This window comes from Harpia harpyja, chromosome 7, assembly GCF_026419915.1.
Source record: "Harpia harpyja isolate bHarHar1 chromosome 7, bHarHar1 primary haplotype, whole genome shotgun sequence".
In the NCBI taxonomy this organism is placed as follows: domain Eukaryota; kingdom Metazoa; phylum Chordata; class Aves; order Accipitriformes; family Accipitridae; genus Harpia; species Harpia harpyja.
The window spans coordinates 24,458,189-24,481,406 of NC_068946.1; the positions used below are offsets into that span (position 1 = coordinate 24,458,189).

Below are 23,218 nucleotides of genomic sequence, written 5' to 3' on the forward strand. Positions count from 1 at the left end.
AAAATTTCCTCCAACTCCAGGGAAAAAAAAAAAAAAACCAAAAAAACCACCCAAACAACTTGTGCACAAGATAGCATTTCACTGAGGAGAACAATTCTGGTGAAGAACATAGAATGGCAGAGCAGAGGGATGGAGGGAAGGGGCAGAGAGGTCCATGGCCTTCTGAACAACGGAGATCATGATCCAGAAGAGAGCATGGGCAGACAATGCCTCCCATGTGAGCTACTAATAATAAAAGAGCTGACACAGTGGTTTTGTGTGTATGCACAGCATTTGTAATACCCCGGTCCTTTTAACTCTACTGCCTTTGAGCAGTGACCTACTGGATGCCCAGCAGTGCAGACCACTGGATCCCCATGTATCCAGAGGAAGACGAGTTTAGTGCTAGAGCAACTTTATACTGACCAGTGCAGTAAGACAGATCAGTTGTGCAGCAATGTGCTATAAATGTGCTCTGCAGCATATGTGTAGTAAATCCAGTACATGGTCTAACAGATTTCCAGCAGGTGGATGACTTGCATGTGCACAGTACACCCATCAGGCTTACTGCAACCTCAGTCATGAGGCTCAGTCATGGAGGCTCATGAGAGGTTCAGTCATGGAGGACACAGTTCAGCCAGACTGAATCAAGTACACAACCTAGTTCAGGTACCTCTAGGCAGAAGTGTTGGTGAAGGCCAAAAAGGGAGTGAATGTAAAGTGACACTCGCTTCTTTTCAAAGAAAGCTCAGAAGAGGGAAGAATGGCGGAAGTAGAAGGAACACTTTGGTTTTATAAATATGGATAGCTGTCACCAGTTAAGCCATCCCTGTACCAAGCATAGCACTCATGGGAATTGGTGGGAAAAAAAGGCAGGTATTACCATATTCAAAGATCATAATCCTGTTCAAGTTAATGAAAGCTGAATGGCTCAAACTGCATCTGAAGAGTGAAAGTTTAAATGCCATTATAGCTATATTTAAGATCTTGTCCCAGATCATATAATCACATGATTAACCAACTACTCTGGTAATCCAAAAAAGTAACTTGCATAGAAACGCCATTCAACATCTTTTATTTATTCCACACATACCAAATACATTCAATTTTCTACAGTCAAATATGCTGTGGGGTTTTGGGTGGGTTTTTTGTATGTCTATTTTCGTGTTTAGGGTTTGGGGGACTTTTAAGTCTTTCCTAATGTATTGGCTTTGTGTGGCAAGGTTTTGGTAGCGGGGGGGTTTACAGGGGTGGCTTCTGTAAGAAGCTGATGGAAGCTTCCCCTGTGTTCGAGAGAGCCCATACCAGCCGGCTCTAAGACGGACCCGCCGCCGGCCAAGGCCGAGCCAATCAGCGATAGTGGTAAAGCCTCTGTGATAACATTTTTAAGAAGGAAAAAAGTTGGGACAGATGGAAAACGGCAGCCGGAGAGAGGAGTGAGAACATGTAAGAGAAACAACCCTGCGGACACCAAGGTCAGTGAAGAAGGAGGGGGAGGAGATGCTCCAGGCGCCAGAGCAGAGATTCCCCTGCAGCCCGTGGTGAAGACCATGGTGAGGCAGGCTGTCCCCCTGCAGTCCATGGAGGTCCACAGTGGAGCAGATATCCACCTGCAGCCCGTGGAGGACCCCATGCTGGAGCAGGTGGGTTCCCGAAGGAGGCTGTGACCCCGTGGGAACCCCATGCTGGAGCAGGCTCCTGGCAGGACCTGCGGATCTGTGGAGAGAGGAGCCCACGGAGCAGGTTTTCTGGCAGGACTTGTGACCCTGTGGGGGACCCACGCTGGAGCAGTCTGTGCCTGAAGGACTGCACACCGTGGAAAGGACCCATGCTGGAGCAGTTCGTGAAGAACTGCAGCCCGTGGGAAGGACCCACATTGGAGAAGTTCGTGGAGGACTGTCTCCCGTGGGAGGGACCCCACGCTGGAGCAGGGGAAGGGTGTGATGAGTCCTCCCCCTTAGGAGGATGAAGCGGCAGAAAATAACGTGTGATGCACTGACCGTAAACCCCATCCCCATCCCCCTGTGCCACTGGGGGGGGTTGGTAGAGAATCCGGGAGTGAAGTTGTGCCCGGGAAGAAGGGAGGGGTGGAGGGAAGGTGTTCTGAGATTTGGTTTTATTTCTCGTTACCCTACTCCAGTTGATTTGTAATAAGTTGAGTTAATTTTCCCCAAGCTGAGTCTGTTTTGCCCGTGATGGTAATTGGTGAGTGATCTCTCCTGTCCTTATCTCAACCCACAAGCTCTTTGTTATATTTTCTCTCCCCTGTCCAGCTGAGAAGGAGGGGGAGTGATAGAACGGCTTTGGTGGGCACCTGGCGTCCAGCCAGGGTTAACCCATCACACCTAAGAAAAAAGTATGATCAAGCTCTTAGGTGCTCCAACCTCCTTTCACCATTCTAAAACTAAGGCAAATTGCTGGTGCTTTTATGAGTTATTTTTCTTCATCGTTCTTTGTTTTCGTCATAGGCCCTGTCCTACTGATTTTTACAAGATACATGCTGTGTTCCTGCTGATTTGTTCCCTTTGGAAAAAAAAGTAGCATGTTTCCTCCTGCTCCTTACCTATGGGATGCATCTTGAGTGATTATTTGCAGGTCTCTTTCAGCCATCACTCCCCTTGCTTCCTAAGCAAATCTGAAATTATCATACCAAAGTTTGCTTTCAAATAAGGAAGTTAATGGATAGCTCTTGTGGTGTGGGGTTTTATTCTTTTGGTGACTTGTTACATGTCAAATTCTAAGTGTTCCAAATCTGACCTTCATGAAAACAAATTAATTTTCTTATTTTGTATTGGGGGGGGGGGAAAAATAGTGAAATTGGAAATTCTCTGGCCATCCTTTGGACAGCTAAAAAATGGCTTACGTGGCTGTACTTTTACGATATATGGTTTCTTTCTTAAACAACTTCTACAGGACTGTCAGCTGGCAAATGTAAGGTGAATTATTAGGGCAACTGAATGACAAGGAAGGAAAGATTCAACAGAAGAAAACTGAGGCATTGAAATGTCTGGGATTACAGTAAAAGTCAAGTACTATGTGTCTTCAGAATTCAGGCCTTAAGTAACAGTTTTCATTTTGCTGTAAAGTGTTCCTTGCACAGCCGCTGTTTTTCTTCCTAAGCATTTTGAAATATATTTACATCTTAAGTCTGTTTTGTGGTGTTATATTTCCAAAAAAGGGCTGTATTCAAGGGAGATCTAAAAAAGTATAAGATCAGGCCACTGCTGCTGTTCATTATGTAAGAGGCAACTCAGGAGTTTCTTTGCTATAATCCACCCTAATTACATAGTGACGTTCTCCCTAATCGCTTTGGCCATTTTAGGTGTATTGAGAAAGGAAGATGTGTCTATTTTTATTTCCCCTACACTCACATCTATTTGTTTCTTTCTTATCAGTATATATCTATTCATCTATTCATTCATATCTATATACTTATCAGTATATATCTATTCCTAAAGGAGGTCCTATCTCCTCCTTTTACATTTATTTGCATTAAAATGTGTGTCACTCATTACCTCAGGGTTTGTACATAAATCAAAGTCTCCTGCATCTAGCAGTTTTATTCTTTCTGGTTATTGTGTCACCTAGAAATAAAATTATTTTTTCTTTATAGCAGATACTTTAATTTCTATAGTTTAACTATTTCTTAGTTCAATCAGTCAATTTTTGCAATTAGATTGTGTTGAAGTCCTGTGAGTTTGACAGAATAATTGTAAACAGAACATTCTTCTCTTTCCAAACTTGAGAGACCTAGAAATTGGAAAACCTGCTCTTTTTTTTTTTTGTGCAAGAAAGAAAAAGTTTCTGACACTTTTCTAAAAAGAGATTTGAGAGTTATTTAGATAGAAAACTCACATATTTACAAGCCTGAGCTGTATCAGCCTTACCCTCTAGTAAAATTCCAGCACCTAGAAGGCAGTTCATATTTAAATGTGAATTTATAGTGAGCTACTTGTTATTGTTTTCTGTCCTAGCAGTCTACTTGAGAGAAAATCTTTGAGGAGTCCTGCTAACTGCTCTGTAATCATAGTGATTTTTTTACTTCTCAGAGTACTAAAATATTCTGTATGTAGGTATGTTTGCATTAATTTTTCACATAATTTAAAAATCTTACCATACGTAATATAATTTCTTGTAATAACATAAGATGTTCACAGCAAAACATTAAATTATACAGAGAATTCATTTAGTGCAAAAATGAAAGTTAAATTTGATTATCTAAATCAGGTCTTGATAATTAATGCTGATCTGTAATCTTTGCCTAGCAGATATCTAATAAGCCTTCCCAAAACAATTGCATCAGATTTCTAGCATTTTATTCAACTAGGGGAACCAAATGCTACTATTATTTGACTCTATAATCATATGATCATACAACTCCAAAGCCCACTGATGCTCCTAGAAGGACTTGGATAGGCAAGTCTCTCACACATAGTTCTGAGACTTTCCTGGACAGAGGAACATCCTTTCCTACGTGCCTCTCTTCTGACTAACAGAACCTGTCCCCTTTTGCCAACCGCAGCTACTGTCCATCCAGACTGACACACCACCCAGTGGGTGCATCACTTTCCACCAGCTGCAGCCACTTTGACAGGTGGAGAGATGGGGGGGATTGTTTATTCGTGGTGTGAAGAAAGTGCTGCTTGGTGCTTGACTGATAACAGCTTCTGAGGATAACGGAAATTTAATGGTGAAAACAACTTAAAAGCTAGATTACGGGCATCTGAAAACAGACTTTAAGATGTGGCACAGAATAGCCTGGCTTTAGTTTCCAACCATGTCACTTTTCAAGTAAGTGTATAACTGTATCCCAGTTGACCAATTAAATGTTTAGCACTCAAACATGGTTTTGTAATGGGGAGAGTTTAATTTGTTTCAGTTACCTGTGCAAATAATTCTAATCTACAGATCAGTTGCCCTAGTTTGAATAATGTGCATGTTTAACACAGCAAAACGCATGTGTCTAAACTTAGCTTGCAATGTTGAAGCAACTTATTAAGCCAGACAGATATTTGACATATATTTGGTACCTTAGATGTGTACAGCTGATAACTAAAGCTTATCATACTAATTCTATTTAGTTAAATGTGCAGGTTTTCCAGCAGAAACACAAAGAATATTAGTATCATGTCTGAACAAACTACCTGTAATTACTTCCTGTCAAAACTGACGTAAAAACAACGGGAAATAAGTTAACTCTCTTAATTCTTTGATATTTGATGTTCTATTGTCTGATGCAAGAAAAAAAAAAGGACATGATTTACTACTACCATAATCTTATTTTTGTAGCGCAGAAATTACTTCACAATTACATAACCTTGTCCTTTGCACACTTTGGTGTCTTTTGTTTGTAAATCATCTCAAGGGAATCCACTAAGCTGCTACTGGCAGTCAGAGAGGCAGGAATTTTACGTAGTTTTCATGACAAGCTCTTTCCCAAAAGTGCTCTGTTTCATGGTCAGTTCCTGGTAGCAATCTCATTTGATAAACATCCTCCATGTGTTTTGGACCTCCTTGTCCATAAAATGTTACTCCAGTAGTCTTCTGTGGCCTTGCTGTGGATTAGAGGCTTAGGGAATGCTTTACATATATTAGAGTAAAATCTCTAGTCTCTTTTCTCCCCCTGTGAAGACAGAGTCCAGTCATCTCCAGGATAGCCAGTAAGTATAATAGGATATTTCATTTCTTTCTGTTATCCTAGCTGAGCAGACAGTATGTTACCAGACAATGAAATGGTGAAATATAATAAAATTCTACAGAATTGTTAAGAAAGTTGCAGATCCAGAGCAAGAATTTGAGTCTGCTCCAACCTCCCTAACTCTAAGTCTGTAGGTGTAAACCTGAGGGCAGAATTTGGTTACTTTATTAAACCAGGAGTTACAGGAAGTCAATTAGCTTTTCCTGTCCCACAGACTGTTTATGAAACATCAGGGGGAGCAAAGAGAGAAAAGTATTCCTTCAGCTTGTGAACAGAAGCAATAAACCTGGAAATTTAGGTTTACATTTTTAGATTAAAATTTGTTGTGGGCATAAAATACTCTCCCAGGAAGTTGGTTCACAAGTGAGAACCATGATATCAAATGTAATAATGACATATTGGACCATCTCTTGTATTAATTCAGAAGAGTTGCAAGTTTTACAACTTCTTCACATAGGACAGTTGGGTGTTAAAGCTCTAAACATGGTGGAGGCGGTATGAAAGCCTGTTGTGCACTAAATGCACTCAGCAGCTTGATAAATAGTGTGTATCTGGGCTAGCAGTATGTATAATTTACTTTGTAAAATAGGCAGTTTGATCAGTAAAGACCTGCTGGATGATCAGAAAAAAGAGTAGACATGCGTCGAATAAGTGAAGAATATAGTTGAATCGGATGTGTTAAGTGGTAATGAATGAGAGCTACATGCTGTTGGTGTGTTCATCACCACTCTTTAATGACACATCATCACTATTTTCCCACCATTCGCATGTAGAGTGTTAATGGCATACATTCAGAAGCAGCTCAAAAAGAAACAATTAAATTACATCATTTCCTCTTGTACTGTTCTTTAGAGTTGTTTTATACATTAATCAGGCAAATAGTAATGTGAAAGTGGTAAAGCAGAAGATAAGTTAGCTGTCCAAATGGATTCACCAAACACCTGTATTTAAAAAGGGTTATGGTAAATTTGTTACACTCACATCAGGCAATGAATGTTATATAGTGTGCTTAAAAGTGGTTTTTTAGATTAAGAAATGTGTTATATAATTGAAAATGTAATTCACCAGTGATGGATCATCAACAGCTAAAGCCAAGCAAGGGTTAGGGCTGCCACCTCAAGTTAGATATCAAATCTAGGGGTGGCAAGATCATGGTGTCCCCCAAAAACAACTTTTGGAGGGAGAGGGTTTGGGGAGCAGAAGGGCTAGTCTTCCCAAACCCATTTTTACAAAATGCTGCAGTGTTTGATTTCAGATAAGGTCTGATCTTGGATAAACTGCAAGTAAACTGAGTTATGCAATTATATGAAATCAGACTGACAGGTTACATATGCACATAAAATATCAGGTTGCATGATAAGCTGTGTGAAAAGAGCATCAGCCTGGGTCTTGAATTGCTTGAAAAGAAAGGGTGTTTTACATCACAGCAGGTTAAAACTTTAGGGTTCTGGAGCACCATTAGCATAATCTGTTTACTGTCTAGCCAGGTGATGGTTGCTCCTGGATAGGCCTAAGGGAAGTGAATATTTTGAAAGCATAAAGGGGCACTCAGTGGCAAGAAGGGAGGAAACCTGAAGTTACTTGGGACCAATGTTAAGAAATCCTTCTCAGCAGGGTGGAGTGAGGAGGTAGCCTTGAATCTTAATAACTCCCCAAGAAGGGTGTCAGTAGTACAAAAAGAAGGATTCCCGAAGCTAGGCTCCCTGTATCCCTTGGGATACAAGCTGTGCAAAAGGATTGAACCTCTGAACTTCTGTGTTAAGAATCTAACAGCATATTGGCTGGATAGAGGGGAAGTAGAAGAAACTTCTGGTCTTGCAATAAGTAGATTTTGTATGGTTCCCTCTCATTTCTGTCCTCTGTCTGTAAAAGCTTTGTATTTAATTCAGTTATCTGTTTTGGATTTTGTATAAACAACCTTGCTACTTGTTCTTAAATAACCTGGATTATAATGACTTCAAGACACCTAACTAATATCAAGGTATTCTACCCTTTACAGGCATGGTAAACTTTAAACTGGAGTGCTGGACTATTTTCATAATGTGCCATCCCCACTTCCCTCCAGTATCCCTCTAAGGTATCCAAAGGATAACCAAGTGTACCTCCATTAAGGTGCATGGGCTACTGTAGAGATAACAATTCAGAGCTGTGGGTCAAAGAAACATCTTTGGATTGGCAGCATTAGCCAAGAAGCTCCTTGGTATACATTAAGATAGTGGGGCCTCTGCAACCAGTAATACTTAACGTTTCCTATCACTGAATTTTGGCAGCTTTCTGCTCAGTGTGTCAGCTGCTATGAATGGTATTCCATAACATATAGGAATATGGGTTGTATTTTAGGGAAAGGATACATTGACTTATATCTGCCATCCACCTTTGCAAAAGGGGAGGTGGGAGCAGAAAGCTTTTTGACACTGCCAATTCCTTCAGGCACCTGATTCAAGTGACACTTGATTAGTTTCCATTTTGCCTCTCTTCAGGCCAAACCTTTTATTTTCTTCTATTAAAGCAATGAACATGTAATCATGTGCATTTTCCACCTCTTAAATTTTGTCTGACACTGATTCCGACCCTTTGGCTTTAATTACCCTGAGACAATCTTGAACTACATTTAAAAACACTCTGTGAAGCAAGCCCATGCTGTACATCTTAACTGTACTTTTCAAACTGAGGATTCCTGCTGTCCAGTCTTCAGATATACTTGAACTGCATCCTGAAATAGAGGTCTGTAGTTAACACCCACCCCCTCATCCTCCTCCAAAGTCTTTTTATAGAGCAGTATCTCTAGTTAATAAGAACACAATTCCAGTTCAGATGTGGAGTAGCTAGTAGACCGTTATTGCTTTAATCCTCTCAGGAAAGAAGTGAGGGCAAGGCAGTGCATCTGGTTAAGGGCATTAGTTGTTCACTTTGTGCCTTTCTTCTATTATGATTTTCAAACATGTACGCATCAGTATAACCAAATTGGGCTCACAAGCAATTAGATTAGCAGAATTTCAAAACTCGTGGCTTTTGATGACTGAATCTGTCTTGTCTCGGCCAAGAAGAATCAGTGTTATAATTCCATTTGGATAAAGGATGCTTACCACCTCCTCAACAATTTGTTCGCTGTTATCTCTATTGGTATGCATTTCCATACCCTTCTCCAATTTCTCCTCACTGGTTGCTAGCTGTGGAGGAAAACAGCAAGAGGCAGGACTAATGGGAGAGTTAAATTAACCCACTTTCACACTCCACCTTTAGTAAATCTGCACCTGAATAAAAGTCTTCAGTAGCCAGAAGGAAGAATAAAAGATAAAAATTGTAGCTCAAGAGAGGCAAACCTGTGACTGACTCCTCAGATAAAGGACATTGCAGGTGTCCCCTGCAATGATGCTCTAAGTCCATTTCCTCCCTTACTGTAGGGGAATGTCAGACCTAAAGCTGCTCTGCTCGATCCATATCTCTTTGGCGTAATTATTGGCTTAACCTTAGACCTTCCTCTCTCATACAAAAGAAGAAAGCACCCTGGCTTTGCAGAGATGGGGTGGAAATCCTCTACAGTGAAGCACTACTCCTGTTTCTGCAAGAAGAAACCTCATGCAGATAGTGGAATTAAGCTAGTCTAAAAATACAACATCCAGCATCTTTTCTTTAACAGAGAAAGACAGATCACTGCTGGAATTAAAACCCCATCTTTACTGCCTGAAGTTTTTTTTTCTTTTTCCTGTATTTCATTCTGTGTCCAAAAATTCACCTGAAAAACTCAGACCTTTAACAGCCTGCTGTGATGACCATAATAAAAGCAAATTTGGGGCTTTTTCTATGCTAAATGAATAAAATTAATATTTCTTCTCTTTATTCTTGAAGTGTTAGGTAAGTTATTGTTAACCCAACTCACTGTGTTTGAAAACATTAAATCATTGTCCCCCATAAGTAAATGGAAACCATCCCAAAGAATTCACAGGACACTGCAACAGGAGAAAAAAAAGCAATAATTATTGTTATAGTGTACATTTGTATATTCTGGGGAATGCTATAGGCAGTGTTCTTGTGTTTCCTAAAGTAATTATAAATACTTAAAGGGTATGTTGGAGGGGTTTGGTTTTTTTAATGTTGCAGTTTTAAATTTGCAAAATCTCTTTGGCGTGTGGCTTAGAGTTGAATGTACGAATAAATGTTCCAAGTAAGGAAATAGAAGAAAATGCCATCATTAATTTTAGTTAATGTGCAACTATTGAGAGGAATCCTGAAACAAACCAGTTACTCCTGCAACAGATACACCACTCTGGAAAAAGCATGGTAATTTATGCTTGACAATACAAAGTTAAATGTGGGTATTTTTCAGATTTATACCAGATAAATTGAGAGGCTATCATTTATTTTCAGGTTATTGACCAGTAATCTATCTGGTAAAACCCCAACCTTCTAATAAAAAAACTGATCATATGAGAAGTGTCAATCAATGGAGACAGAGTCTATTAACAAGCTGAATACTGTGTACCTAATTAGGTTTGGCTGAGCTAACTGCTTTCTGAACATGTCTTCCTGTGCTTCAGCTAGAAAGCCATCCTCAGGGCACAGCTAGTTTTCTATTCCTGCTGTGCTGCCTTAATCTAGTAAACTTCTACCTCTAAACTCATTAAAATATTTTATTTCCTTAATTACAAGATGCTTGCTCCATTCTTCTGCAAGATCATTTACCCTGATTCCATCTCCGCTTTCACAGTTTTTAGATTTGGGCATATTCTAAGCATTAGTGAAACAGAATCAGAATCCATTTTGACTGTAAGTGAAGAGATCTGATCTCTGGAAAAGGAGCTGTGCTAGTTTGAGCTAAAGCCAGTAAGATATTCTTGTAAGCCTTCAGACATTGCTGGAGTAGAGACGACTTAGATATGGAAAAGGTGTTTGTCCAGATTAATAGTTTTTCCTATCAGAAACTGCCTTGAAGACGTTAAGCATAGAATTACAATAGTTAGACCCAGTTCTATTTTCACCTAAATTCAAGGAAGCATCAGGTTTTGGATTTAGCTAACATGATAACATCATGCAGTCTAGCTAGGAAAATGGCACAGGGCTTTGATTCTTGGTGTCACCAGAGTCTTTGAGTATTATAATCTAGGTGTTTTGGTCTTCTGTAAATGGTCATGACTTTACTTTCTATGCTGCATAACTTGATTTAAAATACATTTTAAAGATTCCCATAAAAACTTGCAAAGGTCAAACTAAAACAGCATAGTCAGTCAAATGTGAGGCAGCTTCAAATAGTCTGCAGTCCAACTTTAAGTCTACTGTCATGGCTCAGAAGTTCTATGAAACCAGTATCAATGGTTTCTGTTTAGTGTGGTGCACTGCTAGTTCAAGCGAGAAAACTGAGTAGCTGAAAACTAAATAGTTATCTAATATTTTTAATCTTAAAAATTAGGAGGGAAAGATGACCAAAAGAACTGGCTAAACAATGTTGTATTTAGTCTTGCAAAGATGAATGAACAGAGTGCTGCTATTACTTTCCGTACATTCTCATGAAATCTCAAAGAACACATTGCTGGTTCAGGCTTTGTGTGTCTTGGGAAAAACAAAGAAAAAAGGTATTACATTTGAGTTTCTAAGTAGTGTTTTGTTTCTAAAACAAAGTGCCTTTTCTGGTAATAGGCACTACTCTAATTCCAGCACTGGAGCTGAAATTACATGTGTTACAAATACAATTTGGCATAAATTTATATGGTGCCAGTCCGCAGCTTTAAATGTAGGGTTTGCTTCCTATAAATCTAGAACAAAGATTTTGGTGGATTTGAAATTTAGCAAAATGTTTACATAAACAGAATAATGATAAGAAAATTATGTAAACCTCTGCAAAAATATAAATACCCATGCTTTTGGATATATCACAATCTCCCTCTGTATCTAGTTCATATTATTTATTCTCTTATATGTATCCTTTTACTTAGAGTGGTATCTTTTTTTGTTTATTTTACTTTGAACTTTTAGGGGAAGGGGTCTGTGCTTAATTTATTCATAGAGAATAGGCTAGTACATGCGGCTCAATGTGTTTGGAGCCTCAACCACTGCTGCCTTGACAATATGTGTGGTAGCAGCTTCATTGTCCTGCTACCCTTGCCGATTCCAGTTAGACTTTTCCTACAGCTGATCTACAGGAGTGGTCCCCAAAACAGCGATGAAAAGATTCTACAAAGTGGCAAAACAAGAACAACTGGCTTCTAAATTTTAATGTTTTAACTAAATACCCTCAGCACAGAAATAAAAAGGTTTTTCTTCACAAAGAATTGTCATTATGAGTAAACTGGACTTAATTATTATAGGCTAATAATATCAACATGAGCAAATGAAGGCAAAGCAAAGAGGCAATGTATTAAGGCAGACAGCACATAATTTCTGGAATATCTATGCTGCATACTTTTCTGCAACAGCTTCTGGCAGTTGAAAGCAATTAAACACCTTGCTGCTTACAATGAAATATACTTGGAAATTTTCTATGATGGCTTAAAGAAACTAAAAGTTAAAACAATTTTCTTGAAGGGGTGAGAGGGAAGGGAGCCTTTCTTCTTGTGCAAAGATCTCTATGGGAAAGAAAGCAAGCCATGCCATTTAATGATAGCTGTGCATTACTGTTTAATTATAGATGTTGGCTTTATCTTTTATATTTTTCTCTTCCATTGTCATTAAAAAAATCTCTATTGAAACTGAAACTTGAGAAACAAGACTAACTTTGAAGTTTAATCCAGAGTTTATTGAAGTGAGCATATTAGTTTTAGTAGATTTTGCATCAGCCATTTGGTATACTGCATTTCTCATAGAGCCACAAAATATTTGGGAGCAGTATACATATACTTCTCCACGTACTAGAGAGGCCTAAATGTTACTATCAAATAGAGAAAGAAACAATGTCATCTTGGTTCATACTGAAATCAGTGTGTATGAAGCATTTAATAAAAAAGCAGATTTGTTATGTTGTTATGGTGGTTGTGATGGTGTCACATACCTGGCAGAAATCAAGATTTTTTTTTTTTTTTGGTAATGTGTTTGCAATGTACCTAAAAAAGAAATAACAGGGCTTTCAAAATGCCTGGCTTCTAGCATCTAGGACTTTTCCACAAACAGCAGAATCTGGAAAAGATCTAAATGCTTGGTAGCTTCCACAGCAGGAAATATTCTCCCCTACCCCCCCCCCCCCCCCAAACCCCCGCCATTCACACGCACACCAACTTCATGTCTTGCCATGCTCTATAACAAATGCTCTTGTCCTAATTTGGTGTATGGTCACGACCACATTTTTCAGTAATGATTGTGACATGCAAAGGACATGATTCAGCAAGACCCTAAAGCATGTGCCTCACTCGTAGCACATTTACATTCCCATTGATTTGAAAGGAGCTACTAAGCAACTGAATTGAGGTAAATACTTGCCTGTGTAAATCCAGCAATATGTTTTAAACTCTTGAATTGGAGCCTGATAAAGGGTAAGTACCGTGTTCCTTTGTAAACTTGTTTTATCATAATTTTCAGGGAAAAAATTAAACCAAACAAGACTTCCTTTAAGTTCACTAGGTGACTACTGGAAATGATTGCTTCAGGGTAATAGAAACCAAATAATCTTTTTTCAACATTGTCTTGGAACTCCACCAGCCACAAGCACAATAGGGGGTGGAGGGAGGAAAGCCTTACATCCTATTGTCTCCACAGGACTCACTGTTCCCTACTGAACATCAGTGTCAATTTTTCCAACGGCTTACAGATTTGTCAGATGGAAAGCGTCTTTCTGCCAAAGATAATGTATGTCTTTTGAGTGTATGGGTAAAGAAGAAAATTGTGTCACTCACATATGGCTTGCTTGTTTTTTAAACACTTCAGTAATCATTCCTACCTTGCAGTTTGTGGATGCTTTGCAGTGCTTAAGACTAAATTGTATTAAATCCTAGCTTCAAACAACTCAACAAAGTAATATTGCTATAGGTATCTTAAAAAGATGCACAACATTTTTTGCATCTTTTTTTAAAAACCAGCGTTAAAATAAATTCTCTAAAAAAGCTCTAGAGGTCAGCTTTTTTTGTGGGAGGTTTCTGGTGTCTGGTTTTGCTCCTCCTAGAACGTGACAAAGTGAAACTAAAGGAAAACATTTTTTGCCTCCTGTCTGAACTTATATTAACAACATGCTTTTTTCCAAAAACAGAAGAGAGTTTCAAGACCATATAAATATTATTGCTAAATTTTAAACCCCTGAAAATAAAGTCAGGCTAAAGCAAAAAAAGTCCATTGAGGAGAAGCTGTTTTTATTAGGGCATTAACTTCAGCGGCACTGTGAAAGGCCGTTCCAGTCTGTTTGTTATGCAAGAATCAAATAGGAAAGCGTTCTCAAGCTGCCTCTTCCTGTATGATATTGAAGGAAAACTGTTTAAAAACTTAATTCTGGGAAGATTATTCCTCATCGGTATCTCAGGAACAGAATGCAGATATATTCTATGTCCTCTCCATCACCAGGGCATGGCTGTCTGAGAGAGATGCTATGTAAAATAACAGTCAGTGGTTACAGACTTCAAAGGCCTGCAGTGAGAAGAGTGACCGTGCGGCGAAGAGAGGTAGATAGCTTAAGTTTTACATTTGAGCCCTTATCAGCAACAGATTTGTTTTTCTTATTGATTCCTCTGTACTTGTCACTATTCAGTTACAATTCCAGCTTGGCAAGTGCTGCCACAGAGGAACCATCAGCATTAGTTTAAGTACTATGTTTCCTGACCTTCAAAAAAAACCTTCAAATGACAATTTGGTAACATCCTAATGCCAACATGACTTTTCTGGAGCTGCATTGGTGATAGCAGTAGGAGGAATTGGAGGAGAGAAGAAAGAGACATAGAAGGAAGACCACTTCAGAGGAGGAAATCTATTTTAGACCATCTCATCTATTTTAGAGCATCTCCCAGATTGAATATGTTTGGATTTGTAGAATTTCAAGGCAATGGTCTATTGCGAACATCACTGTCCCTATCTTGCACACACATCACCACCAGCACAGACAACAAATGCATATTTCTTCCAGCACCGTTAAAGAGAGAGACTGTTTGGGGGAAAAACAAAACAAAATGCACACGCAACCAGGAGCCTGCTGTCAATCATTTCTCCTACTCTTCTATTACACTAAGATATTTTGGTGTCATAGACCATACAAAAAAAAAAAAAAAAAATCCACCCGTAAGCCCCACCCCAGCACAACTTATTGAATACAGAAATAGTATGCTGCTCTTCTCTGCTCTACCTAAAGAGTGGACGAGTTGTTTACATTGGCAAATCTTTTCCAGCTGCCTCAACAGCTGGAAACTCAACAGATTAGGCTCTGTTGAAGTACACACTGTCAGAAAAGGACATGGCAGTGCTGTCCCCAGAAGGAACAGAATTGCTGGCCTGGTTTCCTACAAATGGAAACAAGAATGTCTGTCTCTCTGGGGCCTCTGCACAGATAAGACCATAAAATTAAGTCATGTTGGGGAAAAAGAAGGTGGGCTCCTTTTGCTAAGATTCTTGAAAATACAAACTACTGCTTTAAGAAGACTGAATCATCTCTGAAAAGGTTTCTGTGGCCAAGTAATTTTCACTACATCTGTCAGACTTTAGGAAAGCAGATTTTCTGAGGACGAGAGAGCAGAGTTGTGTGTTGTCTTTATTTAGATGTCATTATAACCCAAAATGGCTGGGTGACCTTGCTGGTGGTTCCAGCCAAAGGGCTGAACATGAGCCATAGCAAGACAGAAAGCTGTGGGATACCTGAGGAAGATAGAACAGCTCTGGGTGCAATGAATAGACAGAGATGTTTTGCGGCAATTCCATCTGCTTCTGCCAAATTCTCGAAGTCTTGTTATTTCCTCCTCACTCAGCTTTCTGAACGATCGCTGATCAGGTTATATTAGCATGAAGACTGACTCTCTGTCTTTTGCCCTCAGGAGATCATTGACTTTTGAAATGAATGCTGTTTGCAATGCAACACAAGTGGCATAAAAAAAAAAGGAAGAAGTTGCAGTAATTTTAATGCACCACATCTTCCCCTGCAAAAATCACTTTTCTGTGCGTTAGTTTTAATTGTAATACAAAACTTATCAGCAATAGCCTCTGAAAAATAGCCTACTGCTGCTTCGCTATTCGCACTAACTGGGGCTTGTACACTGCACACATCTCAGTGCTCAACAGTTAAAAGTTTTGTGCAGCAATTTGAAGTGTCTTCCTGTGACAATAGCAGCTCTGGTTTTAGAACTACTACAGCAGTACCATAATATGGTTTTACTAGCTCAAGGTTCAATTTCAATATGATAATAAATAAAACCCCCTGTTCAAACAGCCTCTTAAAAATACAGTAGTTTAAAAAAGAAACTGCATAGATAGCAATTATTCTTGCTGAGGGAAGTGACTATAGGCCATGGAGTCTCTCCCTCCTGTAAATGAGGAAGAGAAGAGAGAAATTACAAGAATCAGAAACTGATGTCCTGAATGATGAAGTTGGCACTCAACATTGTGTAAGTGGACTGATCTGTTCTGTAACGTGTGTGTGCTGCTCTTAAGGGAGTGCGTGCCGCAGTTTCAGTCGCGTCATGGTTGGCGGTTCATTTTCTGATTCACTGCCGTTTAGAAGCTGCATAACCAAGTCTATTTTTGTCTAATTAGTGACAGCTGTGATACTGACAGTATCTTCTGCGATAATGGGGCCAAAATTGGTATACTTCTCTTAGGGTAAGAAGTACAGATTACATTAAAACTGAAGCCCCCTAGAAAAAACAGCAATGAATTCTTGTCATTCTTATGCTACGAATTTGACACATCCTGTAATACAAATAATGTTATCCCAGAATTACACTGTCCAAACTAGGTACTTTTCGGTCATTTGAGATAAACTTAAGTAAAACTCTGTGAGCTGATTTGGGGGTGAGAATTTCCCATAATCTGGCCTCTGTTTCACATGGGAATTGGGCAATAAGCCAGCCCAGCCCAGGTACATGTGAGCCAGAGAGCCGCAAGCAGTCTCTTTTCAAGTAACTGGCTTGTCTAAAATATTCTTATTCCAAGCTTCCTTGCAAATTATTAGTAAGTATTGACTTTAGTTGTAGCTTCTCTTTGGTTTTAAGAAACAATGTCTTGAAGTTCCTGTTTACAATTTCCTTCTTTTCATTATATATATTGATTTGCTAAAGTATATTACGTTGTGCTTCAGAAACTTATTCTCAGAATTTTAGTGAACTGGAAATTTGATAGATTACAGGCTTTCAAACTTCAGATTTCACTTGCAATTAATCGAGTGGATTTCTCTCCCATATATTTAACATTTAATTAATAGAAAAGTAATCTTGAAAATGTGAATGAAATTACAGTGTTTACCCAGCTACAAAGACTTATACTAAACTACCTGCAAAGAATAGAGAAAGATGATTCTCTGAAGTAAATGCCATTCAAAGTAAGGCTATGATTCAAACAACTGTGTTAAGGTACTAGGTTTAGGTAACTACGTAAGTGGTCTGATAGCCAAAAGCTACTGTGAGACTGTTTTGAGTGAGAACCACTAGCCACTCACTTTAATATATGAACAGGGTGAAGCACATTCATGGGTCATTTTTTTTCTTCTAAGAAATAGCTAAGAAACCTCAGCAGTAACTTATACTGAAAAACTATTCAGAAGTTACACAGATACACTCTTCACATGTTTAGAGAAAGCCACCTGTTGGAAGCAGTTTCACAAGCAGACATTTATTGAGAGGTGGCACCATGATTAAATGAAAAAATAAATCAGTTCGCTCCCAAGACCTTGAATTTTGCCCCTACCTGTCCAAAAGGAAGTAGTATTTGTTTTCTTTTTCAATTAATTTTCAGCCTTGAATTACATCACTGCATGCTTGTGGAGCATTTTGGTATACATTCAATAATGTAAACCTGTTATAAAGAAGAGCTTTTGCTGTTCAACATTTTATTTTAAATATTCTTGGAATGCTCTGCTTTACCAACAAAAGGCATGAATTCAAACTCATATGTTTTTCTTGGAGAAGTCCACAATAATTTTATTAGAGCTACCATAGAGGCTCATCTGAGTTTATACCCTTCAAATATATGGGAATGAATTTTCAGTTATATTTAGAAAGTGAGAGGTAAGTGATAAAAGAAGATAAGGTTATCTGAGAGGGGTGGAAAGACATAAATAGTGTGAGTGAAATCAAGCATTTTCAAACATAACTTTTTTCTTTTTTTTCTTTTTTTGCCTTCCCAATTTCAGTGATGACAAAACTGGCAAACATCAAGTCTCAGACTGGTTTGCTTCCCCTGACTTTGACAGTCTGTTAGTTATCTCAGCAACGTTAGTCCAACCCAATCATTGCAGAAATGGCTGTATTTTCTCTCTGCTTGTTTACTGGCATTCCCACCCTTCAGTCTTCTCAGAGCTCTCAGTGCTCTAGTACATGCCAAATACATCACCTGACACTTCAGCAAAGATACATGACCACATGCCCTCTTCACAAGCAGTCTCACTAGTCCTGTGCTTGCTTAAGGATATGCTTCAAAACTTCTCTTCCTTTTCTAAAGTATAATGGGATTTATTCATCACTGCATTACTCTATTCTTCTGCTGCTATAGTTTGCTCTCAGTAGAGTTACTACTGGTTTACAGCAACAGGCATCAATGAGGTTGCTAAGTCATGCAGCTGAAAAATAGCAATGAAACAGGCCTCCCTGTTTCTCTGCCTCTCTTCCTGGCTTCTAGCTGTGCAACATGCACATGGCCTGTCTCTCCATGTAATTTCACTGGTATTCATCTCTGATTTTCACATTTCTTGTCATTTAGATCATATTCTATGTGTCCCTATGCTTAATCTTTTTGTATATCAGCTGAAGTTTACTCTCTTCTTTGTAGCTGTTTATGCTTAAATTCGCAATCCTACTTGTGTCATTAAAACTATAATTACCATCCAACTGTGCAAAGCATTTTGGGGCAGCAACATGGAAAATAAAGCTGCAGCACCTAGTAGTACTGTCAAATGGTTGTAGTTAAAGATTTGCAAATCGGTGTGTTTCCTAAAGTCATTCATACTCCTCCTGGTGCCTCCTTATTTATTTTCTGTAGAAATGGGTGATTTTAACATGCCTTTACATTGTGGAATACAGGTGGCACAAATACAAAAATGTAAATTATGGGGTAAAAACACAACAACTTCAGGGCATGCCAGCCTTTCAAAGCCAAGGTCATGTACTTTTAACATTTATGGCACCCTGAAGGCCACCATCCTACTGCTCCCTCCAATTCCCATTTATGTAATTATTAGGCATGGAAGGATAGACACAGCTAAGTTTAAGTTAACTCTTTCCCTAAACTGTGGGCCAGTCATCAATAATTCTGATTTTGAGAGCCTTTTTGTTGATTTTAGATTTTGCTGCTGGTACAGGTGATTTAAAGAAAAGCAAACAAAACACCCATTTCATAATTTGCTTTATTTCTGCAAACAATATCTTTGTTTTCCCTGCCAGTGCATCTTCTTGTTTCCTGTCTTCTCTGTAGGTGTCCCTTTGAGGCTTTGGATCCGTGATAAAGAAGGGATGAGGCTGTATGACATCCCTGCCCATTCATTCAAGCTTAAGTTACTGAAGCATGTCCACAGTAACTCATATTGGCTCCCCTTTCCACTGGTGAAATTTCATAGATGATTAGTCCCTCCTGAGGTGTTCAAAACAGGTAGCCAGTAACTTAAGGATGTCTTGGCTTCCTGATTCTGCCTGCTGACAATGAAGGAATTTAAGTTTAAAACTTGTCATTTCCACTTCCATGTGCAACAGAGGTGAAAGAAATGGGGAACTTCACCCCAGCTGCCTACTAAAATCCAGCTTTAGAAGAGCTAAGCTTGTATTACTCAGCTAAGTCTAGGTCATTTATAGGCTGCCAATCACCAAACTAGTGGTTAAAATTTGGCAGGGACTGACATAAAAGATACTGACCTTCATTTTTTTACTTTAATCTGCTCATTGATTCTTTCAAATAATGTTGGGGACAGTATCATTAAATTTTTCCATTCTGTTTGAGAAGAGGGCATAAAACAAATTCCTCAGCATCTAAAGGGATTACATTAAAGTCAATATTTCCTCTTTGGTCAGGTGGGTCAGTTTTGGAATCGATCCAGTTTGCTTTCATAAGTGTAAGCCTTTAGAGGAATTTTCAGTTTACCCCAGCCAGCTAGCACAGCTTTGTTTAATGTTTTGAACCCTGCTTGGCTCTAGCAGAGAATGTCCTGTATTTATTGATACAGCGCTTTTCTATGGATATGACCATAAGTTCTTTGTGCTCAGCAATGTCACCCCAGTCATGTGCTGAAGGAAGGAACGGACTGGCCTTTCCCTCCCATCATATCCTTTGGTATGAAGATGAGATCTTTTTGCAATCAGTGTGTACAGAAAAGATGTCTAATGCAAACAGGTGTTTTCAACAGGCAGGAAGGAAGGGAGAAAGATACGTAAACCTGGGTCTGCAAGAGAGGAAGAAGGCTGTGACACACTGTCCTTACTTTCTAATATCTTCCATTACGAATCTTATCCCAGCCCTGCTACCAGCAGATCCCACGTGGCTTGGATCCAATGAAAGGGCTTTTGGCTGCTTTAGACAGTAGGACTGGCAAGTTATGTTTAAAACAAATAATAACAACACAAAGGGAGAGTCATTTAATAAAGTTTGCCCAGCAAGAGCTTTCCTGTGGATAAGCTATACTAGCATTTGCTAGCTTTGCAAAATTAACCAAAGGTCTACGAGTCATATTGGCTTTTTTCCATATTGCAGAAAAAAGCTTTGTGTGGATTAAATACTTCACTTGTTGCTGCAGCATTGTGCCCTTTTTCTTATGTCCTTTGATATTTGTGTAACCTGAAGTCTAGAGCCAATGAAAAAGGTTTTAATTTTTTTCACTAGAAATGTCACCTTGTGTTTAAAAACAAAACCAAAAAGCCTAGCCCTGTCCCACAAAGAAACCAACTCAAAAGCTTCTGAAACAAAGACCTTTAAAATCTGTATCTTGTTCTGGCATGTTAAAAAAAAAAAAAAAAAAAAAAATTATGGGCTTCTGTTTAAACTAATTTCCTGCCGGTATTTACACTAGTACCACATTTAAAATTATTCAGACTGTGTCACTGACATCAATACTTTTGCTTCAAAACCTACACATAAGTACATGTTTATATACTGTCCAAACAGAGGGATATGTACATGTTGTTGTAAGAGAATAAGGGTAAGAATTGTTTTTAAAAACAAAACAAAACAAAAAAGCTCAGATGGATTTCCCTTTTTGTCCTACCTTATGAGTAAAGAAACTTCCAAATTATACATTCTAGTTGGTGCAAAACTGGTCAGATCTACTTTGAATTATCATTGGAATTTTTCCAGCTGAAACTAATTAGAACTAACTGAACAAATCTGCCAAGCAAAGGCTTAAACAAGATCACCCAGTTTAGCAGGAACGTGAAAAAAATATATATAGTCTCTACTAAAAGTACCATTTTTATACACAGCCTTGGAGTTAAATAAACTTGGGCTTTAAATTCATTGCAAAGAAGCCAGGTAGTCCTGAGGCAGTGAAATCCCCCAGAGGACATCACTGCCTATTTCCAAGCATGACCTTTAAACACAGAATAGCTTCTTGCTTGCAGTGATACTTAAGCTCACCCTGATGCTTAAATACCTTCACTTATGTCCTTGCCATAAGCAAAGTTTCTGCTGTTTCAGTGCCCAATTTCTGTGCCTTCATATAGCCTGGGAATGAGTATGTATCAAACTACTGAATAGTGGAAGTACAAGTAAATCTGTACAATACAACTAATGACATTCGGTTATATAGTAAGTACATCAGTAAATTCAAAGCAGAAGAGACAACTGTCAACAGGTTGTATTTTGAGATCCAGATTAGGAATGAATGTAATGAAAGAAAATCTATTCTATATGATTCCTTGATATTTCACTTCAGCAGCTCTTGTTAGTGCACTTCTGAGCAAAGCCCCCTGTAGTAAAGCTCTTTCACTCCTAAGGAATTTGGTAAAATCTGTCTGCTTGGCAAGTTGGCATTGACAATAGCTGTGCCCTGTTAGCCATTCTCTACCTCCTCAAGGTTAATTCTGCCACTTGCTATCTCCATGAATCTCTTTAGCAAGCTGAATAATACTTGTTGGCCATTGTCAACTAAGAAATGGCATTTCTGAGTTTTATTCAGGCTCTCAGAATGAGTAAAAGGCAAGGACAGAAGCTCGAAAAATGTTTTAAAGAACGGGAAAGAAAATATATGTGTAACATATACACCACAAACCCAGCTATGCTGGCATTCAAACTACCCTAAATGCTGATTAAATCTTTGGACAAGATGATTCAAATAAAGGAGGAAGTTGATGTTTCAAGCCATTATCTTGGCTTTTTTTGAGACAGCAATATTTCAAAAGTAAGAAAATTAAGTTCAGTTCTTCAATCAAAAAAGTTGAATTTGCCAGAGGGGTACAAAACTTAATTTTGGCAACAAATAGTGACATTTTTCTCCCATTTAAACAGCAGAAGATGTGTGCACACCTTCAACTACTAGTTTTCTAAATTAATTTCTCCCAGTTAAAATATTTTTCAGTATTATTTTTCCTAATCTCCAAAGAATACTCACAAGACTCTTGCTTCTGCTTACAGTCAGAGGTAGTATCAGGATACGACAACTAAACCCATGTGCAAAATTACTAACTGGGTGTAAGAACACAAGTGGAGCAAAACCTAAATTCTCCTTTTTTTCTTTTTTTTCTTTTTTTTTTTTTAATTAATAGCGAGGAAAAAGTTGCTTCTAAACAAACTACTTTTGTGTATGCATGTCAACCTTCTATCCCTCACGTGCAATTGGGTTGTTACAAGAGAGGACAGGAAAAGAACTCAGCGTACGAGATCTATCAATCTCTGTCCAATCTCACACATCTACTCTTTAGGCCTGCATCTCACAACTGAAGCACGACACTATATCCTGTCTCTTCTGTTACCGTTTTCTGTGCCAACACAGCTAGTTGACCTGAACTAGGGCCTGCTGACCAAATGCATCAGGTCCACAGGGTACTGGAAAGAGGTCAGAGCACTGTACTGGAGCTGGAGATGTGCCTCTAGACAGGACCCCACCTTGAGACGAGGCCTGCTGGAAGCTACAGTCTGCTTTTGCACCATTATACTCCAAGCCCTTTTATATTGGTAGGATATATTCCCTTCCCGCAGCCCAATGTATGAGCATGTACTGTGCAGTGTTACTCAGCAAGTAAGTGCCCTGTGAAAGGAGGCGGGGGGGAAAGACAGTTCTGCTCTAAAAGTATAGTAACATAGCGTTCTGTTTGAAGCTTGAAAAGTCAGTCTGGATTTGTTGCATGCATTTGTGTTATCTCAAGCTATCAGCACTCTTGCGGTGCTGGCTACCCTGCTCTGTTGTACCAGCTTCCCTGCAGCATGGAAAGTTGTTCCACATGCTTTACAGGGAAGCATACTTCCCAGCTGCATGCTTTTCATAGTAATGCCTGATTTAATAGTTTTTGTTCTGGG

General features: G+C 38.9%; 1 protein-coding gene across 4 annotated transcripts in view; it reads left to right on the plus strand.

The window, feature by feature from the left end:
* The window catches only part of SLC39A10 (solute carrier family 39 member 10), a 96,351-nt gene that overhangs the window by 25,586 nt on the left and 47,547 nt on the right, over positions 1–23,218 (plus strand). Inside the window, exon 1 of one of the 4 annotated variants that reach the window (XM_052793205.1) lies at positions 5,621–5,639. The exons of 1 other annotated variant lie outside the window; for it this stretch is intronic. The gene's annotated coding sequence lies outside the window, so the exon portion shown is untranslated. Of the gene's footprint in view, positions 1–5,620; positions 5,640–13,037; positions 13,138–23,218 lie in introns of those variants that run through there. 2 more of the 4 variants (XM_052793202.1, XM_052793204.1) reach the window with 2 other exon arrangements.